At 36.9% G+C, this 26,803-nt stretch overlaps 1 long non-coding RNA gene across 2 annotated transcripts in view; it reads left to right on the top strand.

Moving 5' to 3' along the window:
- Positions 1-1,887: 1,887 nt before the first annotated feature.
- The window catches only part of LOC145997013 (uncharacterized), a 54,608-nt gene continuing 29,692 nt past the window's right edge, over positions 1,888-26,803 (top strand). Inside the window, exons 1-2 of one of the 2 annotated variants that reach the window (XR_014442844.1) lie at positions 1,888-2,288; positions 13,503-13,596. This is a non-coding gene — a long non-coding RNA (uncharacterized LOC145997013). Of the gene's footprint in view, positions 2,289-6,724; positions 6,868-13,502; positions 13,597-26,803 lie in introns of those variants that run through there. The other variant, XR_014442845.1, reaches the window with a different exon arrangement.

Here is a 26,803-nt window from a genome sequence, read left to right as displayed (position 1 = left end):
GAGAGCGAAAGCATGTTAAACGAAAATTGAGTTAATTGTTGCAGATTGATTGTTGTTAGCGAGGACAAAAGAGAAAATTATTGATTAAACAGTCGATCATAGGCAAATAGCTATTCTTGTTACTCCGTTCACAAACATGTATCAACATGGCCAACACTTCAATTCCGATGAAGAAGTGCAATCGGTTGTGCGCGGGTGGCTGTATTCCCAAATGACGGAGTTCTATGAACAGGGTATATTGAAATTAGTGCCACGATGGGAAAATGTGTTGAAAGACTTGGATCCTATGTCGAAAAGTTGCTAAAAGATGTGGTTCCATTGTGTATCATTTATGTTGTCTTAACTATTAAAATACTTTTTTAAAAAAATATTGTGCGATACTTAATGATCCACCCTCGTATTTCTAGTCCATATACCCTATGATAGCTCATAAGTTGTGCTTTACAACAATGTACTTAGTTTATACTTCAGATTTAAGTCCTCTCTAAAACGAACGAAAAACAAACACTTTGTAAGGTGGACTCAATATGGCCTACATAGGAATATATCGTAAATAACATTTGCAAATGTGACATTTGTCACTCTTATGTTCACGTAGAGTGTCTGGTAGTCACTAAGGATGACGAAGGACCTTTCATTTGGCCAGACTGTGATGTGTAATCCAAGGTCTTCTGGTGACAAGTTATGACACGTCACTTCCTTGTTTATTGGTTTGTAAACGATGTTATTGCTTTGTATAATCTCATTATGTCGTTATGTAAAATATATGTATGAATATACTTACCTACCTATTAAAATAACATTCTGCTACTTTCTTTACAATTTCTGTTGCATTTTTTATGTGAAAGAACAAAATATATTATTAGGCCATATTTGGTACATGTGTACCCAATATGGCCTAAACTTTACATTTTAACAAAATCTTAACTCCACCCATGTTATTATTTGGAATTGACTCCAATTTTCAGTAAACATCCAGAAGTGTTCCCTCTTTGAATCTTGTGATTAGTTTTACCTTTCTGACTTTGTACACTATTAGAAACAATTGCAAACCTTAGGCAGGCTATATTGGGTTCAGATACCTTATGTCAAGGTGAAAATTACTTACAAATCAGATTTAAATACAATATCATTATTAAAATACTGTAATTGTATCTATTTTGAGGAACAAGATATACATAATACAGGTTTCTTTCTGTCATAAAGTGGTAAATTAACGACTCTAAAAGTTTGATTCTTAAATACATTACATTTTCAACTTTATTAGTGAACACTTTGGTACTGAAATACTACAGTAGACACTACAGTTCTATAGTTTTAGTATCCAATGTTAAAAAAATTGTCTAAAATATCATTTCTTTTACTAATGACTGAAAAAAGGTATAAACGATGCCTAAATCTGCAGCTATTTCAGTTTTAGTTTTATGTGGATTAGCGCCCTCTTCCCGGATAAATTTTACTTTCTCGTCAAGCGTGTAACTTTTCCTCTTGCTGTTCTCCATGGCCGACCAGTAGCAACTGTCACTTTGTAGCTTGGTTACGTACAAATCAACTGTATTTTATTAAAATTAGTAAAAAAAATATATTAAAATCATCCTTCGCAACTAGCCAAAAGTGGCAGAAAAGCGAAGTAAAATAAACCAAATAAATCAACCACTGATACTATTATTAATGTTTTTAAAATTGATCTGTTGTAGATTTTGAAACAGATGTTGTGCAAATGTTTTTGAATTCGCTCACCAGGTTGCAGTGAAAGCTGTACCATGACGATCACGAAGTCAAGAAGTTCTTGCTACATGTGACAGATGGCAGCTCGGACGCAGCTATTGACCGGATAGTTCTGCACGTAATCATTGAATATTTTGTGATTATATATTATATAATGTTCTGTCTTTGTCTGGGCTTCACTATCTTCTCTTAATTCGAGGTTATCTAAGTTGAATCAAGGTTTAATTTGTGGGGGAAAAATAGCGGAAACTACTTTTATAAGATTGGTAGGGATATTAAACAAAGCAGGATCTGGCACTCAATGATTCAATGGCGCTGCCCATACAAACTATTTTTGTATCTGTTCTTTCAAAGTAAATTAATATTTAGTCTAACGTTGATGGTGGGAAGATGGAAGATAACATGTTAAAACATATTAACAAATTAAAATCTTTATTTTCTGATTGTCTTAACTTGGGATGACTTTAAATATAAACAAAGAGAGCGACTTGTTTGCCAAAGTATCGTCACGTCGAATGTGAAGGCAAATGAAAATGAAAGCAGATGAAATTAAATGACAGGTTAGTATCGTAAGTGTATGGCTATTCCAAGTACACTTAAAAGTCCTGCAACCTGAATCGCTCAGAAAGCAAGGAATCGTTTTGGTACTAATCTGATATTCCCCGGACAGATTTCTTCATTTTTGCAGAAGAAACTTACGGCAATAAGTTCCTGTAGCATTGTCTAACGGTACTATTATAGTATAAGGGAAACACCTATAAATCATACATTTCGCACTTTTTTACATTGCTAACGTACTATTTTGGAATGCGGAACATTTCCGAGTACTTACTGTTACTTGTTATTTCGATTCTGTAACATATTATGGCGGGCGATAGCGTACTGGTTCAGGGCACGTTGTGCGAGTGTTTCGTCGATTTATGCAGTGTTGCAACCTCGTTCACCGGAAAATACCTACTTTCGTGCCCGGATTTAAAGTTATGCTAATACGTCGCAAACCATTGACGTTAGCCTCACAAACCATTGACGTTAGCCCCACAAACAATTCACGTTAGCCCCAAAAACCATTACATAGCCCCACGAACCATTTCCGGTAAGGTTAGGTTAGGTAGGGTCACGTATAGGTTACAATAGTTACAAATTGGTTTAAAAAAAAATATGCATAGCCCCACACACCATTTTCGCATAGCCCCACAAACCATTTGCGGAAACGTATGTTGTTCAGTTACAAAAACACTTTTTTTTAAAAAAAAAATTGCAATTTCTTTGATCAAAAAACGTGAATACACATTAAAGAATGTTCCGCGAAGCAGATAGGTAAGTACAAATGTCAAAAACTGACAAAACAAAGAACTTATAGGTGTCTGGGGAATATCAGATTTTTACGATGGTTTTTATATTATGATGAGATGATTAGGCCGGCGCTGGTTAGGATCTCTTATTTTATTTAATAAATTACTCTATGGTGCCATAAATTGATTATGAGGTAGGTAGATTATTCTATTTAGTATTAATTATTAAACATTCATTACATAATTAAAATATTTCTACATAGCTTTTCTGCCTTTAATATTAAATATGTCCTAGCCCTACACGTGCACTTATTCTTAATTCTTTGGTAATTACGGTGTAGTTGCAAGCAAACATGTTCGTATTTATTTGCATTTTTGAAAATGGTTCTATAACCTATCCAGAACTGTTTTCAACAAGGAATGGGTGTAATTTTGTTCGTTGGCACATGTTTTTCGGAAACTAAAAGTAACACATCTTACACAGAAACATTACTTTCTACTTCTTTAAAGTAAATAATTGGGTAAAATTTTCGTTTCCGCAAAACATATTTCTTCAATTTTACAGGAGAAAGTACTTACCGAAATGAGTTTATTTATACTTTAGGAAGGTCTTGCAAGTGTGTTTTCCCCTCACTTAAATTTTTTTGCCGGTAAATCATGTAATTTTCAACATTAATTTCACTCCGATGCACGAAAGATGTTCCCTGATGTCCGTCTACTACGTGTACTAAATTCTTGCGTGCGTTTAATGACGTAACAACCGGTCAGTGTTTCCAAATACGTAGTTTTGTAACTGTGTAACAGTTGTAGAATGTAAATAAACATTCGTTACGGTTCATCATTTCTGATTACGAACTTGCGACAACATGATGTACACAGGATACGTGGTGAAATTGCACAGCGTTGAAGATCCAGTAGAATTTGTAATTCACCATGGAATTGTGAAGGAATTGGAATGTCCCAAAAAATAAATTATCTTCAATTCTTCTAATGGTACTAGTTTACTATCCTTCGGACAGATCTCTTCATTTCTACAGAAGAAACTACTTACCGTAATAAGTTCCTGTAGTATTGTCTAACATCTGGAAGGTGTTTTGTGTGATGTGGGAATGTTTCATAGCGGAAATTCAACCATTGATGCATAGCCCCACGAACCATTCATACATAGCCCCACGAACCATTTCCGGTAAGGTTAGGTTGGGTCGGGTCACAATAGGTTACAATAGTTAAAAATTGGTTTTGAAAAAAAATATGCGTAGCCCCACACACCATTCTCTCATAGACCCACGAACCATTGACACATAGCCCCACAAACCATTTGCTGAAACGTACGTTCTTCAGTTACAAAAAACCTTTTTTTTTAAAAAAAAAAATTGATCAAAAAAACGTGAATACTCGTTAAAAAATGATCCGCGAAGCAGATAGGTAAGTACAAATGTCAAAAATTGACGAAACTCAGAAGTAATAGGTGTCCGAAGGATAGTAAACATTTACCCTTCTAATTTATAAAAAGACCAATTTTAACTATATTTGCCTAACCTAACCTTGCCGTGCATGGTTCGTGGGGCTATACGTGAATGGTTCGTGGGGCTATTTATGAATGGTTCGTGGGGATTTCGAACCTGAAAAAAATATTTTTCTAATTTTAAAAAACAATTTTAACTATGTTTGCCTAACCTAACCTTGCCGTGCATGGTTCGTGGGGCTATTTATGAATGGTTCGTGGGACTATCCGTGCATGGTTCATGGGGTTTTCGAACCAGAATTTTTTTTTTCTTCTAATTTTTAAAAACAATTTCAACTATATTTGCTTAACCTAACAGAACCTAACCTAACCTTGCCATGCATGGTTCGTGGGGCAATCCGTGCATCCGAAATGCCACCTTCAAGAATCCTTAGGAATGCAGAATACGTAAGTATCAATGTAAAAAATAAGGGAATTAGAGACGTTTGGTGGTTACTGAAATTTTACCAATAATTGTCACACACGCACAGGAGGCATTCAGATTTATAAAGGTAACAGTATGGTACAGCGTGAGTCATAAGTCTCCATACAAATGGTGAAAACGGTGACTAATGTTTATTTTTCCTTTTCAGGCAGGTGAACCAATGAAAAGAGATGCCACTAACGAAGGAAGAACGGATTGACATCATTCTGTTGGCTGGGAGTGGTACCACCCGTCATGTAGCACATACATTCAATGCAACCCGCAAAATGCAGATAACCCATGACACTGTGGCCAAACTTATCAAGAAATTCAGAAGGACAGGTTCCGATGCAGACGAAAGCAGGCCTGGAAGGTCAAAGACAGCAACAGATGAAAGGAGGGTAACGCAGGTGCCACGGTGTCATGGGTTATCTGCATTCTGTGGGTTGCATTGAATGTACGTGCTACATGACGAATGGTACCACTCCCAGCCAACAGAATGATGTCAATCCGTTCTTCCTTCGCTAGTGGCATCTCTTTTCATTGGTTCACCTGCCTGAAAAGGAAAAATAAACATTAGTCACCGTTTTCACCATTTGTATGGAGACTTATGACTCACCCTGTATAGTGAAAACACATTTCACTTGTTTATTTCCTAATTATTTACATTTGTACTTACCTCTTATGAATAGCAGAGCATTTTTGAACGTGGGATTATGCTTTTTTCACTTAAAAAAGCGTAATTTTTCACATTACAAGTATTTATTGATCGTTGCTAATTCGCTTTCGTTACACAAATATGGCGGGCAAATCTTGACTCGAGTTGTCTATCGTCAGCTGATATGTCATCTTGTAAAACTACCGCGTGGTTGCTACACTAACAGGGGATTACATAATCGAATGCACGGAACATTTGATTCATGTAGTCGATGGTAATGGTGGCAAGAGCTATCGTGCATCGGAGATACATTAATGTCGAAAAATACATGATTTACAGGCCGAATAAGTTGAACTAAGGGAGACAACACTTCCACGACCTTCCAAAAGCCTACAGAAACTCAGTTCCGTAAGTAGTTTCTCCTGTAAATTTGAAGAAATGTGTTTTCACTATACCATACTGTTACCTTTATAAATTTTGAGTGAACTGTCGGTAACACCTGGACCTTGGTTAATAGCATGTTAAAGCAACATAGAATAGGCTGGAATTTCCTTAAAATTACTTGGAATAGTTATGGAATTTGTTTTTGAAAAATGCATGGAACACAGATTGTACAAATGTGTTATTTTAGTCATGGTTTAAATTGTGTAATGTTTTGCAAGTTTTGCAGGAGGATGAGGAATGCATATTCAGCATTTGTACTGTGTCCCGGGAATCTGTGGGGCAAGGCTGTGCATAACAGTAGAGAATAACTGTTTTCAAGTGCAGTGCAAATCTTGCTCACGTAAAATTATATTAAATGATGAAGTGCAGTAATTTGACAGTTCTTTATGTGATTGCTTTCAGTGTAGAAGTATTGAGAAAATACTGCTTACAAGATTAAAAAATACAAGACTTTCAATATTTGCTCTTTAGCTGGGTTTTAATATTGTGCATTAATAAGAACACTGGCAAGTATTTGTTCTATGCAACAAAATTTTTCATAGAAACCCAAAGTTTTATTTCAGAAAACTTCAATAACCATATATAAGGTAGATTCATATACAATGGGTACCTCCAGAAATGCTCAACGTTGGAGGAAATTGCAGTTTCTAGGTGGGCTGTGTTTTATGGCATTTCCTGGATTCAGAGTTGAGTAGCTAGGAGCAACAGCTGATGATAGACCATCATATTTCGATTCATGCCTTCTACACTGCACATCAAACTTGACTGAAGGGCCAGAAAAGTTAACAAAGTTATCTATTTACATGAATTTATATCAGTAAGTATGAGCAATGTTATGTACCATATTTACAATTATGTTAACGTTGATGACATTAGGGTGAATCGGGGTAAGTGTGATCACGTTTTGTGATAATTACACTTTAGTCTTTCATAACTTGGGCAGCCTCATTAGGACCAAGATGTTTCTTGGTCCAATTTATTCTTCTACATAATACCGTATTCTCGCGTCTATTAGCCGCACGCGTGTATAAGCCGCACCCCCTTTTTTGGCCTTAGATTTCAGGAAAATAAAATTTCTCGTGTATAAGCCGCACCTCGTGTATAAGCTGCACGAGTGACTTTTTTTTTTTTTTTGCATAGGTAGCCAATTTCAAGTAAGTATTTTAAAAGTATTTTAACCTTTATTTTATTTAGCGCAATGATCTACATATTAATACCGTATCATTCAGTTTGAGTCCTCAAAGCCCTTATTCACTGTCGTTGCTGCTACTCGTTGAAATATTTTCTGCACAAGAGGTATTGTCATCTTCATCACTAACATCATCATCCCACAACATTTCATCCTGGGTACCAATCTAGGGCATTGGATATGCCGCACTTCAGAAAACCCTTCACAACTGTCTCAGACTTTACACTTTCCCATGCTGCCAGAAACCATTCACACACTTGCTTGACAGTCGGACGTTTGATCTTTCCTGTTGCTGTAAGCTCGTGGTTTCCTGCACTAATCCAGTCATTATACAGACGCCGGAACGCAGCTTTATACGAGCGAATTACACAAACGTCTAGGGGCTGCAGTACAGACGTTAGACCCCCAGGAATCACAGCTACATCCGTTTTCAACTGTTGCAATTTTGTCTGTATTCTGTCTGTTAGGTGACCACGAAAGCTGTCCCACACCAGCAAACTCTTTTGCTTCAGCAAAACACCAGACCTTCTATTCCACACTTTGTCTATCCAGTCCAATACCAGTTCTTCTTCCATCCATCCTTTCTGCTGGGTACGTATGATAATACCCGGCGGAAATGTCTCCTTTGGCACGTTCTTACGCTTCAGCACAACATACGGTGGCAGTTTCCTTCCATCTGCAAGAACACCCAACATTACGGTGCATCCTTGTTTCCCTCCACCCGTGGTCTTGATCGATACGGTGTGCGAGCCTCTCGGTGCAACTGTGCTGGGCATAGGCATGTCCCAGTAAATATGTGTTTCGTCCGCGTTGCCGATCTGAGACAAGCTATAATCATTGGACTTTCGCATTCGAATCACGTATTTGTGAAATTTAACAATTTTCTGATCAAAGTCTGCAGGGAAATGTTGCGCAATTGTTGTCCTACGGCGAAGCGATAAACTTTTCCTACGCATAAAACGTGAACACCATCCCGCACTAGCTCGGAAAGCTTGACGACTGATGTCTAACTTTGAAGCTACTTCACGAGCTTGAAAACGTATCATGTCTACGGTTACAGCATAGCCAGCACTTCTCCTCTCATTTACAAAGGCCAAAACTTCTTCTTCTACCTGTGGAAATTTGGCTCCTTTTCCACGAAATGTCTTTCTCTTGCCACTTGTTGCAGCAAGTTGTTCCTTCTGATTTCTCCATCGACGAATGTTAGACTCGTCCACATCGTAATATCGCGCTGCAGATCTGTTGCCGTTTCCTTCAGCATATCGTATCGCTTGAAGTTTAAAATGAGCATCGTAGCTGATTCTTCTGCCAGACATCCTCCCTTTAATAGTACCAACCTTGACCTCAGGCCCACAACCTTCTTTAACAACTTCACTTTACTGAATGGTTTCCAGATCAATACGACAGTAAGGATGATTCGTGTTCAAAGATAAGATATTATCATATTGTTGCAAAAAAATATTTAAAGATAAGATATCATATTGTTGCAAAGCCTTCTACAGATGCATTGTTGTTGGATTTGCTGTTAATGAATCCATTATGTGATAAAGATAACAAATCAACGTATGTATTTTAGTATCCTAGTAGTAGCTCCACTTTCTTTCATTCGCGTGTATAAGCCGCACATGCTTTTCTTATCATTCGCGTGTATAAGCCGCACCCCATTTTTTGGTCCACTTTTCGGGGAAAAAAGTGCGGCTTATAGACGCGAGAATACGGTAGTTACTTAGTGAGTGAATTTCAATAACTTCCCCATACTCAGTTTCCGGTAAAAAAATGAAATAATTTACAACTACCATGATCACACTTCCCCAATGAAGTGGGGTAAGTGTGATCAAGGCTATTTTCTCCTTATAGGAATGTTACGAGGGTCACTATTTATATTTTGAGCCTAACAATGAAAAAACAGGAATTTGGCATTGAAAACTGCTTTATTGTTTTTCGAAGTATTCTCCTTTATGGTCAATACACTTTTGCATTCGTTTGAACCATTTGTCAAAGCAGTTTTCCCAATCTTCTTGAGACACCTCCATAATATGGTTTTTGAATGCATCAACGGCATCTTCCGCCGACGAAAATCGTTGTCCACGCAATTTATTCTTGACATTCGGGAACAAGAAGAAGTCATTGGGTGCCAAATCAGGACTGTATTGCGGATGACCCATCAATTCGATTTTTTGACTGTTCATAAAGTCGGTTGTTAGACGAGATGTGTGACAGCTGGCATTGTCTTGATGAAGAATGATCCGACGGCGTTTGTTTGTTTTCCGTATTTGACCGAAGACCTCTGGCAAACAAATTGTTGTGTACCATTCAGAGTTGACCGTTCTACGTTTCTCTAAAGGCACAGTTGCCACATGACCAGTTTTCCCGAAAAAACAGGCAACCATTTGTTTCGATGTGCTTCTAGCGCGAACAACTTTTGTTGGATTGGGTTCATCTTGAAACACCCATACAGTCGACTGCTGTTTACGTTCCGGCTCATATGCATATATCCATGATTCGTCACCTGTTACAATCTTATATACGTCTTTTGAAGCACCACGATTGTATTTATTGAGCATTTGTTTGCACCAATTGACGCGAGCGTCTTTTTGAGTTTTTGTCAAATTGTGTGGGATCCAACGAGAACATACCTTTCTCACAGCTAAATGATCATGTAATATTTTATATATGCTGGTGGAACTAATGCCTGTGGTTGCCTCAATCTCACAGTATGTCACATGATGATCTTGCAGTATTAGGTTTTGCACAGCATCAATGTTTTCTTGAACAACAACTGATTTTGGACGACCTTCGCGAATCTCGTCGGTGAGCGAATGGCGGCCACGATTAAATTCTTTATACCAGCGTTTCACAGTGGCAAAGGATGGGGCTTCATCGCCAAATGTGGAAGTAAGTTGATCGATGCACTCTTGTCTTGATAATCCACGTCGAAAATCGTAAAAAATCATCGCACGAAAATGTTCACGAGTTAATTCCATTTTATTGTTGTCGTGCAATCTCCAAGGCAACATAAACAACACAATTGAAGCTATTGACAAAACATTTGAAGTACGTTACGGTCAATAATGCCAGACGATTCCGTGCAAACTTCAAATCGCACCTAACTTCAATCAGTGTTGCCAAGGCTCAAAATATAAATAGTGACCCTCGTATAACCTATAGTGGAAAAGTGTGGTACATGGACTTATGTGTTAGCCAAAATTATCTCCTGAGAAAAGTTTACCAAAATAAAACTGTATTTTTAAATGATGTGCACTTCAATGGTGAAGTTTGTGCATCCACCAGGGTAGACGTTGAAAATGCTGCGGTGCCCAAAGAACATTTTCCAGTTTCGACAGGCATGTTGTCTAGAACGGGAAGTACCAGTTAGACAAGCCGGAAACACATTTAACTCGTTTATTTTCAAATAAAATTCATTTCTGCTTACCTCATATGCATAGCTGAATATTTTTCAACTTTGGATCACTTTATTTTTCCATGAAAATATCGTTATTTTTAACATTATAATTATTTATTGGTCATTCCTAATTCGGCGACCAAATCTTGACTCACGTTGTCTGTTGTCAGCTGATATGCAGTATCGACAGCTGATGTGCAGTGTTTCCAAACTTATGAACCTATAAATGCCGCACAAGCTATTAACAAAACGTTTTGAATCTAAAATTGTTCCACAAACCATTCACGGAAGGTTAGGTTAGGAAAATTTAGAAAAATAAATTTAAACAAAAAAAAAGAAAAATTAACTTTCACTACACTTAAATGTATTGCATGCTACCGGCTTGCTTAAAAAATTCATGGACTCTTCTCTCCAGTGGGAAATTTCTCTTGAAGAGGTACTCCGATAAGTAGCCCGTGAAGTGATATTTCTTCCGACCAAACATTGGGATTTAATGGCGGACATTACGCCAAGCTCTTTCGATGTTTTGAGAATGAACTTGTACATTGTCGCCTCTCATTCTTTGCACGTTTTAGTGATGGATATGTCCACTTGCAGGTGTGTCGATGAACTCCACTCTGTGGTTAACACTGAGGTGCGTGTACCCTGCTCCCTGCAAGTTTATATATGCTTTCCAGCAATCGGAAATAATAATTGTTCCAGGAAGGATGAATTGTCTTATTACTTGCAGCAGAGTTTGTTCGTTGCGGTTTTCTACAGGAACCATGAAGAAATGTTCACGGTTCTCCCTTTCAATTCCTCCAAACACCCACTGACCCCCAACTGGACGTGCCCTTCTATTTAAACATCTTTTTGTCTTTCCGAACTTTGCCTCATCCACTTCTACAACCACTCCCGGACCTCCTATTGGTCTCGAATTCGCAATCACCCATTCCTCGCACACTTGTCTGCAGTGGTTTGACCAATCCACAATTGTTCCTGGACAGATGTTCAGTTCAAATTCTATGAATTGTTGTCTTGGGTAGGGCAACAACAACCAAAGCTTACAAAATTTCACGATCTTCGGTACACTTACTTTACTTTGTCCTATAAATGTACCCTGCCTTGCAGAGATTTTGAATCCACATGGAAATCTTTTATGCATTAATTTACCAAGCCCCTGTACTCTTTTCGTACACATATACAGCCACTTCCCATCCCGTGCAATGTGTAGCTTACATATACTAGAACATTTAGGACATTCCATTTCTTCCTTCACGATTCCATGTTCAATTACAAAATCTGGGTCTTCAATATCCGGGAACATTTTCACAACACAACCTTGACACGTCATCTTGTCAAACTACCACTTGGTTGCTACACTGACAGGGGTTTACATAACTGAACATTTGATTCACATAGTCGACGGTAATGGTGTCACGAGCTTTCGTGCAACGGAGATACATGAATGTCGAAAATTACCTTACAGGCCGAATATGTTGCACGATTCGAAAAAACACTTTCCCCAGCTTCAGAAAGTCCACAAGAACTAAATTCTGTAAGTACTTTCTCGTCTTTTCTCCTTTAAATTTCAAGAAATGTGTTTCCGGCTTATCTAATCGTTACGCAGTTTATGCCTCTGTGTAAACCCATGAAACCATTCATGACTGGGTCGCCCATCTTTGAATCTGGTTTGCAACTGATTTGCAGTCACGTACTGTTCCACTAAGTTCCTACACTCTTTAACGCTCAACCCAAAGCCCCAGGGAACGTAAATGTGAAGCTAACTCCTCCCCTTCTCTAGCAGGAATCTCAGAGTGTCTGCCTCCTTCATCAGTTGACTTTAAAGCAGGTAACACTTTTTGTCTCCCCTTCCATCCGCTACAATGTAGCACAAGAGTTGAATATGGGATTTTGAAATGCTTAGAAACATCACGAACACTTGCACCTTTTTCAAGTTCGTTCAGGGCATTGCCTAACACTTCTGCACTGTAGCTTCCTCCCACACCCCCTGTTTGTTTTTCTGATGTAGTTACGTGGCATTATTCACACTGAAAAGAGCAAGAAGTAGCAATTTCAAAATTCAACAACACTGATCACACTTTCCCTGGTAACTTGATCACACTTTCCCAAACACAGTGAATTTGCAGGCAAGTGTGATCATGACTAGTAAGAACAACAGGAACCTCTAATTTGAGCACAGAAAGAAATAAAAGTAACTTGTAGGTCCTACCATTTACCCAGCATTGCCTTTTTCACAATCCTGTGATTTTCCTGTGAGACAGAAATTTTTTTTACGCATATGAGAAATTTCAGTTTGAAATGCTTTGTACTGGCATTTTCACATGCCCTTCCTGTATGCTTGCAGCAATGAACACATATCCAGAATCATTCAAAATATGCATGACCATCAGTTTTCTTTAATCATCAGTTCCAAATACTTACAACAAGCTGCAGCTTAAGTTTGTAACTGGAGATCACACTTACCCCATGTTCACGCTTACCCCAATTCACCCTAATCAGATGTCAACTTTTTGCACATTATACCCTTAGAAATAATCTGCTCATGGCCCCTGTCCGTCATCTTGCCACTAGTAGGAGGCACCCAATGAATTCTCAGTCAAAGTTTATCATGAAGTAACTGTTACTTGTAAATGTGTTATATGTAACATGTTTGTTCCAAACACTATGGTAGGGTATTTGTATCAAAGCAAATAACAAAAATCAAGGTAAAGAAGTACAACTCCACGTTAGCTATCACCATTAAGTGGAATAGTGTTATCAATTGTAAGGTTTGGTTGTTATTTTTTATAATTACATGCCTGGTATTTTCGTGAAATGAATGTACATCTTATAAGTAATAAAATACTCCTCTTTTCAGATGCTTTACCCATTGTCTAGAGCTGGTCGCTCTCATTCTTGAAGGGCTTGTTGACCCAGCTGTAATAGATTTTGCTTGCCATGCAGATATCAAGGTAAGTTCTTTTACTATAGTAATGTTGTGTAATAAAGTGTAGATGAAAAACAGTTTTTTTGAAGCCAATTTTTGCTGTAAGATGTTCTATGATATCCCTAGTTCGCTCAAAATAAAGTGGCATTAAATCATGCAGAAGGCTTCAAATTGAAGATTTTTAGCATGAATATTCTTAACTGTTGCAAATGCACAAAAGTGGTTAAAGAAAACAAAAAAAATTATGTGAAGGTTTTTTTTTCTACAAAAATTGATCATTCCATAGGCAAAACGGTTTTCCTAAATTTATTTTTCCTTTTGGCCTGTAATTTAATAATTCTCGAGGCAAACTGCTATCTTGTATTCCCAGAACATGTTGATTCCACTTGCATTGGTATATTTGAATTTCTTCCACCAGTGCTTCAACCTTCCCTTTATTTCTGATTTCTTCACTTGTAATTTTGTCTCTTAAGATTACTTCACTTAAATCTCATTTAGGAACATTTTATTGTAGTTTAATCATGTTGACGAAGAGTCCAACATTCGCTACCATATAGAAGAGCCTGTTTTGAAATTATTTTATGTTACAATTTTCATAATTTTTGGTGTCATTGAACTAATTTCAGCTTAGGAAAGTCAGTGATCAATTTAATTGATTATTGCTCTATAGCTTCTCTGGGTAAATGTATACTATGATGAATGTATGTTGAAGTGAAATGAGGCTATTTGTGGAGTGTAATTTTATGTATTGACGAACGTGTAGTAAACAAAACATTAAACAGAAATTGAGGGATTAAGAAAAACTTCATATGATCATGAACACTCCTGTTCACATGAAGTAGCACACTTTGTAGGGTTGAACAGTTACAAAATGTGCACCTTTTGAAGTGCATGCTTTTAAAAGTTACTGCAAGTGCAAAAAATCATAGCTCGAGAACTAATTGTCTCTGAGAGATGAAATTGGATATGTTTTCCTTCTTAAAGACAGGGCTTTTAGCGGAAGTAAAATTTATACATTGCGCCTCCTAGTTATTAGTGTTATAGGAAGAAGAAGAAAGATTTTTTTTTCTTCAAAAAATTGGCATGCACTGAACACCCATGTGCACCCCTCAGTAGACCAAAGTGAATGAAAAATGTAGTTGTGGTACATTTCTGCAGTCATGCAAAGTTTTGTTGAAATCAGACTGATACTTCTTGAGTAAAAAAATAATAATACATAAAGCAACAGTGTTGCCAGCTTTGGCATGATGTCTGGAATTTCACTTCTAGTATAGGCCCTATGGATGCTGGACGACCAAATTTGGAGGGAAGCACGACAACAGACCACTCCATAAGAATATGTAATGCTTGTGCCGCAACTTTAAAATAATGGAAATTTTGCATAATTAGGAAAATTTTGAAGTTTAGACCTTTGCCCCCACTTTTCCTGGAACTTTACATTTAGAATTTAAAATTTTGAAAAAAAAAATGCAGTGGTTTAGCAGTTATAGTAACAGTTTATCTTCAATTTTTCTCATATTGACAAAAGGGAAACCTAGGGCTTTTTCAAACCACCTTTTTTTAATAATAGTAACAGTGGATATATTGTTTTGTAATTCAAGTATGTTATACCTTTTGGCCTCCCTGATGGCGCAGTGGTAGGAAAACGTTGAAAAGTTCCCGTATTTGAACCGGCCAGGGATCGAACCTGGGACCTTTACCATGGTAGTCAGACACGTTACCGACTGAGCCACCACGGCCACAGTTAAGGAAATACAAGTTAAAGATCTTGAATTGACTGCCATTCTCAAATATAGAAGAATATTCCTCTGGGAAGTTTCAGATGATTTTTGCAGAGAGAACAAACTACTCCAGCAGCAGCAAAACCAATAATAAATAAATAAATAAACTGATGTGGTCATTATGTTTGTCACGTTATACAAATCGGATTGATCAATTTGTACTTTGATAATTACCTTCTGAAGATTGATGAAAAATTTGCATCTTTCTACTTCTGAACCAGCACATATTCTGTATTCGGTAACTAGAGGTTATGCTATCATGTAACTTTTGGGGCAATCCATATCAAGTGGTACAACACTGGTTGCTTGACCATTTTTTAAAAGTAGTTAGTATTTATTTTGTGTGCTGAGAGCCTCATATGTTGACAGTTCAGAACCACTGTTATTTTATTTTTACTATCATTGATTTCAAGATGGCTGACATTTTTTTATTGTGGTGCATGTAATTTTCTCCATTTGTAAGCATGAGCAGTAACTTTTTTATCTCAGCTCTGGTAAGTCCTACAATAATGAGACAAAATCTGTGATGTTAAGCACATTATGGGCTACAATTATATTTGTGTATTTTATTCTAAATATTATTCCATCATAATAAATTTGAGGGTCAAAATTATGTATCCTAATTGCTCAAAATGACATTTTAGGATTTTTTTTTTATAGAAGGAAGGTAGTTTAACAGTTGAATTCTTGTTGCAATTACCTGTGCACCAATTGTGTATGTCAAAATTATTTGAAGCTTGAGACTTTAATATATATTTTTTCTACAGGGTCATGAACATGTCTTTTTTGTTAAAAATTTCCAAGTTCAGGGTTAAATATCTCTTTCTGGTGGGCAGTTGTTTAAAAATCAGAAAATTTGTACACAATACAGCACTCTATAATAAGTAACTTCAATTAAGGGGTTTCTAAAGTCATACTAAAGCATAGGCCCAAATTCATTTGGATAACGATACAACTAATATACATTCAGTAAGGAAGAAAGTTTCCAATATAAATGGTTGGTTGGTTTATTCACTAGAACCTCGAATCCATATAATTTTGTTAACGATTAAAGGTATTTAAGTAAAAAACAGAAAATATAAGGTCTCCATACAGATGGCACTGAAGTGGTAGTTTTGTCAATACCGGTGCATTTTTTCTTTTATGACTAGTAAGGAAGATTTCGTTGTGAAACGATGACTTCAGGCTGTAGCCGCAAGCATCTGAAATACTATGTAAAATAATGAAAACATTTTCGTACCTTCAGAAAGTAGTGGTTATGTTAATGATTTTTGAAGCGACGTCTTGTTGCAATGTACTCCGTGGTGTAGATTTTAGCAAACACTGTTGCTGTGACTTTGCTCAGTTTTTTCTTGATCCGTGCGAGTGCTTTATTGGATAGAGACATGTAAGCACTTGGACAATAAAATGGTGTGGTCCAGTGAGTATGATACTTGCCCAACACACAAAGGGTCTGCAGTTCGAATCTCCACTACAACACTTTTTTTTTAAAATGATAAAATGCAAAGTAATGAAAGTCTGTGAAATATTAATTGCAAATTTGATGATAAATGATTTTATTTTTTATTCAAATTGGAAATAATTTTGATACTGCTGAATACCAAATTACTGTAATAAAGTTGAAGGCATGAAATAAGATGTAAATAAAATAAACGCTAAGTGTAGTCTATTATTTGAATCTCGTGTTTTGCATGGAATTGGTATCACTAGATTATTTGCTTAGCTATGCTATTAATTATTGCCTCTAAATCTACACACAGACACAAACATTAATGTTGGATTTGTTAGCAACCCCATGTCAAGCTATCATTTCATAAAATGATGTCTCTTATAGTTTGTCATTTATATTCTTTCTATTAGAATGATAAATGAATTTTGTTTTACACCTTGAAAAATTATGTAATTTTAGGCATTGCCTACATGCCTAGTGAAAGAAGAAGCTATCGACCTTGAATTACTACATTTATCAGTCCCTAACACACAAACATTCCATAAAAATTGAAAGAACATCATTACCTCCCCACGCCCCTCTTTAATAATATTTTTTTCCTACAGAAGTCAAAGTGGTAAATAAAATGATGTGGAAATATGACTTTATAGTCAAGTCGGTATCATAAGTTGCCAACATGCTAAATGGTCCCGGGTTCGCTTCTCATCAAAGGCAGATTTTTTTACAGTGCAGTGCCAACTAGTGTATGCCTAGAATGGAATTAATTACGCATTTGGAAACGACTGCTATTTTTAATAAAAATTAATGGTTTTGAGAGTAACAACTTGATATTAAATCTCTTACAAAATGTGGAAAGGCATGTGGACGAGTCATAAATGCAAAACAGACATACAGAGTTGATACGAGCATATTGTAGTGTATGGAATTGATTCCACTATAGTTCTTGCTTTGTGTGGAAACCTAAATCTGAAAATCCTTAACAACCACGTCATTATAATTTTGCTTTAAAACCTGTGACTATGTATAAGAATAGCGAAACGAATATTCTTACGACCACCTTTAGCACATCGTTTTTTGGCCAATCAGTATCGTCCCGATTTACATTTGTAGTATGCATATGTTGTGTAAAAGTATAAATGTCTTTTCCATTCTTATTTTAGGATTCCAGAACAATATCTCTTTAGATACAGATTAAGTTAAACATAATAATAGATGACAATGCAAACTTGTGTAAACAAACTCAAAATCATCTTTAGTTTAAAATGTAGAGGCATGTAATTTTACAGTCACGCTCAAAGTAGGTATGGTCTAACAGTTCCATGTTTTGTCCACAAGTGTAAAATGATTTTGTGAAGAAAAAAAAATGTAAGACGTTTTTAGAAATTAACAGGTCAAATCATGGATTGAAAATGCATGTCGTATGCACTTCCCACATTCCATGTATTCGAGACTATGCATAGTTACAAAAGATTAAGAAAAAAAAGTTACACTGTACAAATGTGGATTCAAACACACACATGTTGGAGCTTCATTGGTAACTACAAATTAAAAATAAAACTTCTTTGACCGGGCTCGAACTTGCATCCTTCAGAATGTGAAGCCGTAACACTGACCACTCACCTACAGCTCCTACTGGTAGCTATGTGAGTATTTACTTATAATGTAAGTTGTTTCATCAAGAGTGACATCTATCTCTTCTAACCATTATGGAAAACTGTGCGTTTACTCACTAAATATATAAAAAATAAAAATGTTAAAAAACTTACGTGAGTGAGTATAAATGTTTTGCAGACAACGTTTCACGAAGCTACGCTTCGCTTCTTCAGGTCACTTATCATTATTTTAAAATACTTCGTCAAGAACATAAGAAATCCAGGATTAGGTTAAAAGGGGGTGATAGGATATGGAATTAAAAATACCTGAAGTTAAAAATGCCATGTAGGCTAAGAAATAAATCTAAAAGATTAGTGCCCGTACTACCATATTGAAGGAGTGGCTGTAGTAGCATACAAATGCTACATTCCTTCCAATGAAAACTCCACAGACTCGGAAGCAGCGCGGGTCACTTCCGGCGTGACATGGAATTTAACAGATTCATTCCTATTATTTCCCCATCGCTTAAACATGTGAATCCAGGCTTCGTTCAGGTTACCGTCGTCCCTGTTTAATTTTTTCCCTCTATCAACACAAATATTCGCGGCCTCGTGAACGTTCAAATCAGGTTGTTGGTGTACCCTTTTTACAACTTCTCTTTTATCAACCTTATGGTTAAATTCTAAAATATGTTCAGAAAGCCCGGTTTTCGGAGATAGTTCCCTAATATCCTTGTCATGCTCGTCCCAACGGGTTCCCATGCTTCTTCCAGTTTGTCCAATATACGCTTTATTACAGGAACAGGTAATCTTATATATGCCCTTCTCGTCTCTGACATCTTTTCGCCTTTTTCCATCCTTTTTATATTCAGTAAAAAATTTCTCGATATTTCGGGGAGCTCTCATTCCCCCTTTTATCCTGAAGCCTTTTAGAATTTTGTCAAACTTTTCGGATACCCCTTTTACATACGGGATGCCGACGTTTTTGTATTCTATTTCCCCTGCCTCGTTATTCTTATTTATCCCCTTCTTTCCACCTTCATTATTCAAGACTTTAAGTGCCCCCCCTCTTTATTCTGCTCATTTCCTCTACTTTATAACAGTTTCTTAACCCTACCTTCATAATCCAATTTTCTTCTTTCTCTCTCTCCTCCCTACAATTACAAAGTCTCCCGGCCCGAATGTAGAAGTTCATGTATAAATTATTCTTAATTCTGTTTGAGTGTTCAGAATCTTGGTGGATAAATCTGTCCCCTGCTAACTTTTGGTAAACCCCGGTTCGAACACTGCCATTAACCCGTTCAATCCTCAAGTCCAAGTAGTTGATTACTCCTTCATTTTCTACCTCACATGTGAATTTTATTCTATCGTCCTGTCCTCCCATAATTTCTAAAATACAATCTAATTTTTCTTTTTTCCCGATAATCAAGATGTCATCAACATATCTACAAAAATATTTGATATCATTGTTAACCTCACTCAGTGAATTTTTCTCAATGTAATGGAGGAATATGCTGGAAACTATTCCCGAAACAGGGTTGCCCATAGCCAGTCCCTGAATCTGCCTATAAATTTTTCCATTGAAACAGAAATAATTATATCCTGATACTAAATGAAACCACCGAACGAACTCCCAGGCTGTCACAACATCAATTCCCTTATCCATAACCCATCTCTGAAGACAATCTGCGGCTTTATCTCGAGGGACGCTAGGATACAAATTAACGACATCAAAACTACGAATTTCATCCTCCTCGTCTAGGTTTATCCCCTCCAATCTCTTCTTCACTTCCCAAGAGTTCTCAACACTGAATTCGGTCTTTCCTCCAACCTCCCTTAGCCTCTCTACTAATATTTTCGCTAGTTTATACCCTGGATGAGAATACATGGGTATAATCGGTCTCAACGGGATCCCTTCCTTATGAGTTTTCGGAATACCGAAAGCGTTAGGAAGTTCACCCTTCTTACAATATTCAATAAGTTTCTTCTTTTCTGATCGCGAAAGAGTCAAACTGGTTTCTATCCCCTTCTTAACTACATTTTTAACTTTACTTATTGGGTTTCGTTCTATTACTTCAAAATCGTCATTGGTGAAACAACTTTCCAATTTCTCCCTATAAGTTTTCTTCTCCATTATTACCAATTTATTTTCCTTATCAGATCTAATAAGGAATAAATCGTGTTTGTTGACCCATACCCTCACTCGTTTAAGTTTTTCACCTAGAATTCGATGCCGTTCTTCCCTATGGCTTTTTATTTCCCCCCTACCTCTTTCCTTTCTAAACTCTTTCCTAATCCTTTCCTCGATGAAGTCGTGCATTTTATGCCTAAGTTCATTTTTCTCATCCATATCTGACAAAATGCCTATGGCACGTTCGGTGGCTATAACAAATTCTTCCTTCTCTATTTTATTCCGACCAATAGCAAATTTATGTCCCTTATCGGTTATTTCGAAAAGTTCACGAGGCGGCTCGTGTTGTGTTAAATTCAAAACATTATTGGTATTATTCTCTTTAATCCCTTCTCTGGAGCTATTTGTCCCCTTATTCCCATATTTACCACTATTCTCGCTATTCCCAACTAACCTGTTAAACTTATTCAAAATGGTTATTCGGCTTTGGATCTTCACTGCTTCTACGTATTTACTGTGTCTTTCCTCAACCCTGTTCCATGTCAAGCCGTCAAGTTCCCCGCTCAGTTGGAAATATAATTCTAAACACTTTTTATTTAATCTTTCAGATTCAATGTAGGCCTCACGAACACATTTCCCCAACATCCTGACTTGCATATCGCGTTTTTGTTCAGTCCCCCTTTGACTTAACGGTCGGTACCCCCATTTTAAAAATTGAGGTATTATGTCAAATTTCTTACATCTTTTTAAAAACCACACCCTGTTGATAACATGTACCAATTTAATCCTGGATTTTTGAAAAAGCCGCACTTTTCTCCCCGTATCTCTTCTCGCTCATTTTCTTTCAGATGTAGTTATTTTTCAGCCCGCTGTAATTTTTAACCTCCTGCCACCCATGTTAATCTTTCTGCAATACATTATTGGGACGTACAGTCATGTTGTTCACTTACATTCCAAACTACAGTTTGCAGAATTTTAACACAAAATATGTTAATAAGAAATGAAATTGGGCATACCTTATTTAATGTGAATTATTGAATTTTAGATGAGTTTTGCATGACCATATCTCTTAAACCAATTGAATCTCAAACTGAAAATTTGAACTGAAGTTACTTATCATAGAGTACCGTATTGTGTACAAATTTCCGATTTTTAAACAACTGCCCACCAGAGAGATATATTTAACCCTGAACTTGGAAATTTTTAACAGAAAGGACATGTTTATGACCCTGTAGGAAAAAAATATATTAAAGTCTGAAGCTTCAAATAATTTTGATGTACACTATTGGTACACAGGTAATTGCAAAAAAGAATGGAACTGTTAAGGCGAGGATATACAGTTACGCAACGTGTGTGCATTTATTTGAATATCGTCGGAATGGGTAATGCTACTGAAGAAAAACGTGGGGGTACAAGAGAGTATGAATTTCTCCACATGTGCCAGGTCGAAGTGTTTTTCAAAGTTGATTATTAAGCTAGATATGACCTGTAAAAAATATGACGAATAACAATTTTCGGAATCCCATGTATTCCTTATGAGTAGAGACCGGATGTTTAGGCACTAAAAATATATAAAATAGGCAGGCAAATAAGCACTTATAATTTTCAAAATAGGAAGTAAAATAGGCATTAAAATACAAATAGGCAACAAAAAGGCAATGAAATTTAACTCAAAATAATGAAGATAGACGTACAAAAAGAAATAGGTGTTTAAATCATATAGAAACATACCTGTAAATTCTTTATAGTTGCTTAAAATAAACCAGGAGCTCATCATTAGAAACAGCAGTTCAATATTGTACTTAATAAATCACTGCAAACAGGAGTCACGTCAGCCCAAAATGTTCCGTTGTATAATGGCTACACACAATAGTCTGACAAAAGAAATTGTTGGCTACTTCCAACCAGTACGCAAATTATTTAAATATACACTTTATCACTGCACACAGGTTTATTTCAGTTTAAAAATTTACAATATATATTCCACACAGCAGTTCGAACTAAGAAACTGTTTAAATGCATTTCAAGTTTGTACTGGACGGTTTGGCAGTCTCTGAATAAGAAGCACTAATTGTGGTTGCACATCACAACAAGGTATTTCTTCAGGTGATCAACCAACAAGTTATGTCTGCGATCGGACAACACATTTTTTATAATTGAAAAAGATATTTCAACCTCCACAGATATTACCGTAGTATACTTAAAGCACGCCAGAACATGTGGATCTAAATCAGTTCGTATATTTTCACCTTTCGGAACTTGTTGAATTGCCCTTAATTTGTCCAAGTCCTTATTAGCTGCAATAACTCGCTAACTGTTATTTTCAAATTTCTTGGAAGCATCGGAAACTAATCCTGGGAACAGGAAATTGTATGCACAGAGTTCAGTCATGTCCCAATTTTAAAGAAAATGCCTAAAATAGGCAATATCTGGCATTTATGAAATAATATAGGCAATATCGTATGAAATAGGCAAAATAGGCAAAATTGAATTGCCTTTAAATGAAGCTAATCCCTCCCCTTCGCAACATTCGTTTTCATCATATCTCTAACAGGAGAGAATAGGCATTTTGCCTAACATCCAGTCTCTACTTATGAGGAATCAACTTCAACATCAAGTTACGGCTAATCAAATGGGAGTTTCGACTTTTCTGCTGGGCAATCACTTCTTCAAACTGCCCTCTTCCCGTTGATACGATTTTTTATTTCATCGGAAATTTGATACTCCCATATGCCCAATGAATTTCTCCTTGCCTCCTGGCAGTGTTGCCAAACCTGGTGCACATAAAAGAGCTAAATTTCACCTTAAATGGAGTTAAAACTGACTTTCAAGGAGCTAGATTTACGAAGTGCTTCCTAGAGTAATGTTAGTTGTCAAAGGGGTTAACTCTAAATTGATGACAACTTATTCTTAGTTTTCACCATCTAAATCCAGCGGTATCACCCATCTCATGGTCGTAATTAATCGAAATTAAAGGATTCCCTGATAACAATATTATCCCAATTCCACCTTCACATGGTGCTATATAAAAAAAAGTAACTGGGGATATAAGAGGGGATGGGGTGACGCAGCCAATATAACAATATCACGTCACATGCAAAATGTATAATCCTGGCAAAAGTTTGTCTATGTGGCCTGGAACCAGTGATGGTATCATAGTGAGGCACAGGGGCGGGTGCCCCTGTTCACAACCAAACAAGTACACGAAAGAGCCAGATCTGGCTTCAAGAGAGCCAAGTTGGTAACACTGACTCAGAGGGAAATGCCGGATGGAGACTGTCTCGCATGCCCTTAAACAAACTGCCTTCCCTCTTATAAAAAATATCCTAAAATGACATTTTGAGCGATTAGGATACACAGTTTTGACCTTAAAATTTATTATGAAGGAATAATATTTAGAATATTATACACAAATATAATTGTAGCCTATAATGTGCTTAACATCAGATTTTGTCTCATTGTCGTAGGACGTACCAGAGCTGAGATAATGCTACCACTGATGCTTACGAATGGAGAAAATGATAAATGAAAATAATAGTGGTTCTGAACTGTCAACATATGAGGCTCAAAGCACACATAATACATACTTTTTTAAAAATGGTCAAGCAAGCAATTTGTTTTTCTGTACCACTTGATACGGATTGACCCTTTTCAGATGGTGAACCTGGTTTTTGTTATATTTTCACCCAGACTCATGATCTGTCACTGTGGACATTTCTTATGTAAAACATATTTATTCTCTTGTTATATATTGTTCTTTTTTGAGTTGCTTGTTAGGTTCTGTGTGTGTGTCTAAAAAAAAATTCGTGGTGTGTAGGTGCTCTCATAATAGTCATTCCTGCATCCCTGATGGCATAGTGGTAACGTCATTGCCTTCTAATCAAGGGGTCTGAAGTTTGATACCTGGTGGAGGCACATATTAGTTTGGATACCACTTTAATCTGTAATCATAGTCCCAAGTAGCTTCTCTGAGCATAAAGTGGACTTGAAAATAAACTCAATAGAGTCATTCCATATCAAATCAACAAAAAAATAATTGGTTACATCACCGGTTTAGAAAAAGTATATTTTTAGCCAGGGGCATAATGGTATTCATGGGGGCTCCGGGGCAGACTACTTAAGACCCCAGTTACTGATATAAAGTAAAAGTAAAGTGTTCCCTTGTGGTTTGCACTATGCCATGAAGGCGAATAGGGGGTGTGGAGTTAGGGCCCCCACTTTATTGATCACGGCCGAAGGTGGGGGTGATGTGATCAGCACCATGCCCGGGCTGCCTTTACCTCCCAGAGTTTCCTCCAGGTACCCACTTTATACAACACTGGGTGAACACCGGAGCTACTTGAATAGGTGGAAAAGTCCAGGTTCTCCCCCGCCGGGAATCAAACCCGGGTCTCTCACATGGTAGTCAGACACCATAACGACTGAGCTATTGGGAGTGAAAAGCATTCTTTACACATTAACAAATTAAGATTAATGATATAATTACAGTGCTTACGCAAAAGCATTGATTACCTTGTTGGACTTTATTTTTTGACTTGTGTCATTTTCAGTTTAAAGTAAAGCCGGATCACTAAGATGTTTCTGAGTCATAGTACTGTGTAAATTAGTTTTTATAATTTTTAATTTCAAAACCAATCTCTCTCCCTTTGCTTCTGTAAGAGGAACAGTAAGGCACAGTAACTGGAAATAAGAATTGGATACCTGGATCCTAAAATACTGGCTTCCATACAATGCATTATGTGTGTTGCCTAACTGATGTCGTACCTTTGAAACGATTGTCCAGTTGTGAGCAAATTGTGTCTGTCATCGGGTAAAATAATGATATGTTGAACCAGCTTTCTCTGTTGGGTAGTCTTTGGGCAGAGTTCGTCGAAGTGGTTCCTTTGTCAGAGAATTCAGTAGAAATCTTCCTACTTGACACATATATACATCATTTCAACAAGTGATTCAAATGATCTCCAAAGTTCATTGATATCTAAGAGAGTGTTCTTTCTGTAAGAGATCATAAAATGCAGCCATACCAAGAAAATCTGCTTATAATGACTTAGAAACAATATTCATGTGCTCCAAGACTTTACATTGAACAGTCACTAATAAAATGAAATTGAAAGATCCAGTTTTTACCTTGAAGTCAATTGCCCCGCCTCATTCATTTGACTACCTGCTTGTTAATATTATGAAAGAAAAGCTTTGAAAGCATCAAAAAGCCTCTCATTAAGAGCACACACATCTTATCTTCCTGCCATTCGTGTTGGATTAAATGTTTTGAGAGTTGGGTTTGGCTTATTTCTTATTCAGTGCTTTAACTCTTGCCATCAGAATACTGTTACCAAAAAATTATAGACATTCTGAACTGTTACGAGAAAAAAAAGCAGGGCTCTTTCTTTGTTATATTCTACAGCATTAACAAGGGCGCACACATGATTTTTTCTCTGGAGGGGCAGAGTAAGATTTTCCATCTTGTCCTTCAGTCACATGAACTTATGTTTATTATTATTTTATAAATCATACAATTGAAATAGACTTGAAAATACTTTAGGGTTGTTGACAAGTTCAGACTTATTATTTAGTTAAACTGAATTTGCCTTGCTTCCTTTCCATAAACATCTATAAATTGTTTGTGAAGAGTTCTTTGTCTTTTTTACCTTCTTCATGGTACCTCTGATCAAGGATTTTATGTGTACTTTAGTAAATGCATGCTCTAAGTACTTTAATAAATGTGTTTGGTTCTTGGAGGGATCAGGTGACTGGGGAATATAGAGGTCATGGCCCCCAAAATCTACGCAACATTTCGCATAGGTACCTTGGTTGTTCCCTAGTTTCGTGTTGACAAAGTATATGTTATCTTCTTTAATCAGTGGGACTTTAATTCTATTGCTCGCCCCCACACATTTTGTCCCCGAATATGTGGCATTTACGCACTTAAAGGATGGATATTCTGGGATTGTGTTTGGTATACTTCTTTCCTACCGTTAAGGAAAATAACTGTTGGGGTTTCTTCCACCCCTAGCCCTGGGGAGGGATATGAGCCTCTGAATGTGCCTCGATTATTGCTATAAGTCTAAAATATGCCCAATTTGGTCTGGGACCCCAACTGTTGCCTCTGCGGGGTTGAGATTGAAGTTGTTGGATCAGTGCCACCTGTTCACTCATTTGGCTGGTCACTAAGTTTATTAGCTCGCGATTAGCCAAGTGCAGTTTCTCGACCTGAGTCTCAACCTGAGCTGCAAGTGCATTTACCTCCGCGCGAGTATCTGCTTGCTCCTGCATTTTCCTCG

The sequence above is a fragment of the Lepisma saccharinum genome, chromosome 13, assembly GCF_977018435.1.
Source record: "Lepisma saccharinum chromosome 13, izLepSacc3.1, whole genome shotgun sequence".
In the NCBI taxonomy this organism is placed as follows: domain Eukaryota; kingdom Metazoa; phylum Arthropoda; class Insecta; order Zygentoma; family Lepismatidae; genus Lepisma; species Lepisma saccharinum.
This window is presented reverse-complemented; position numbering and strand designations above follow the sequence as displayed.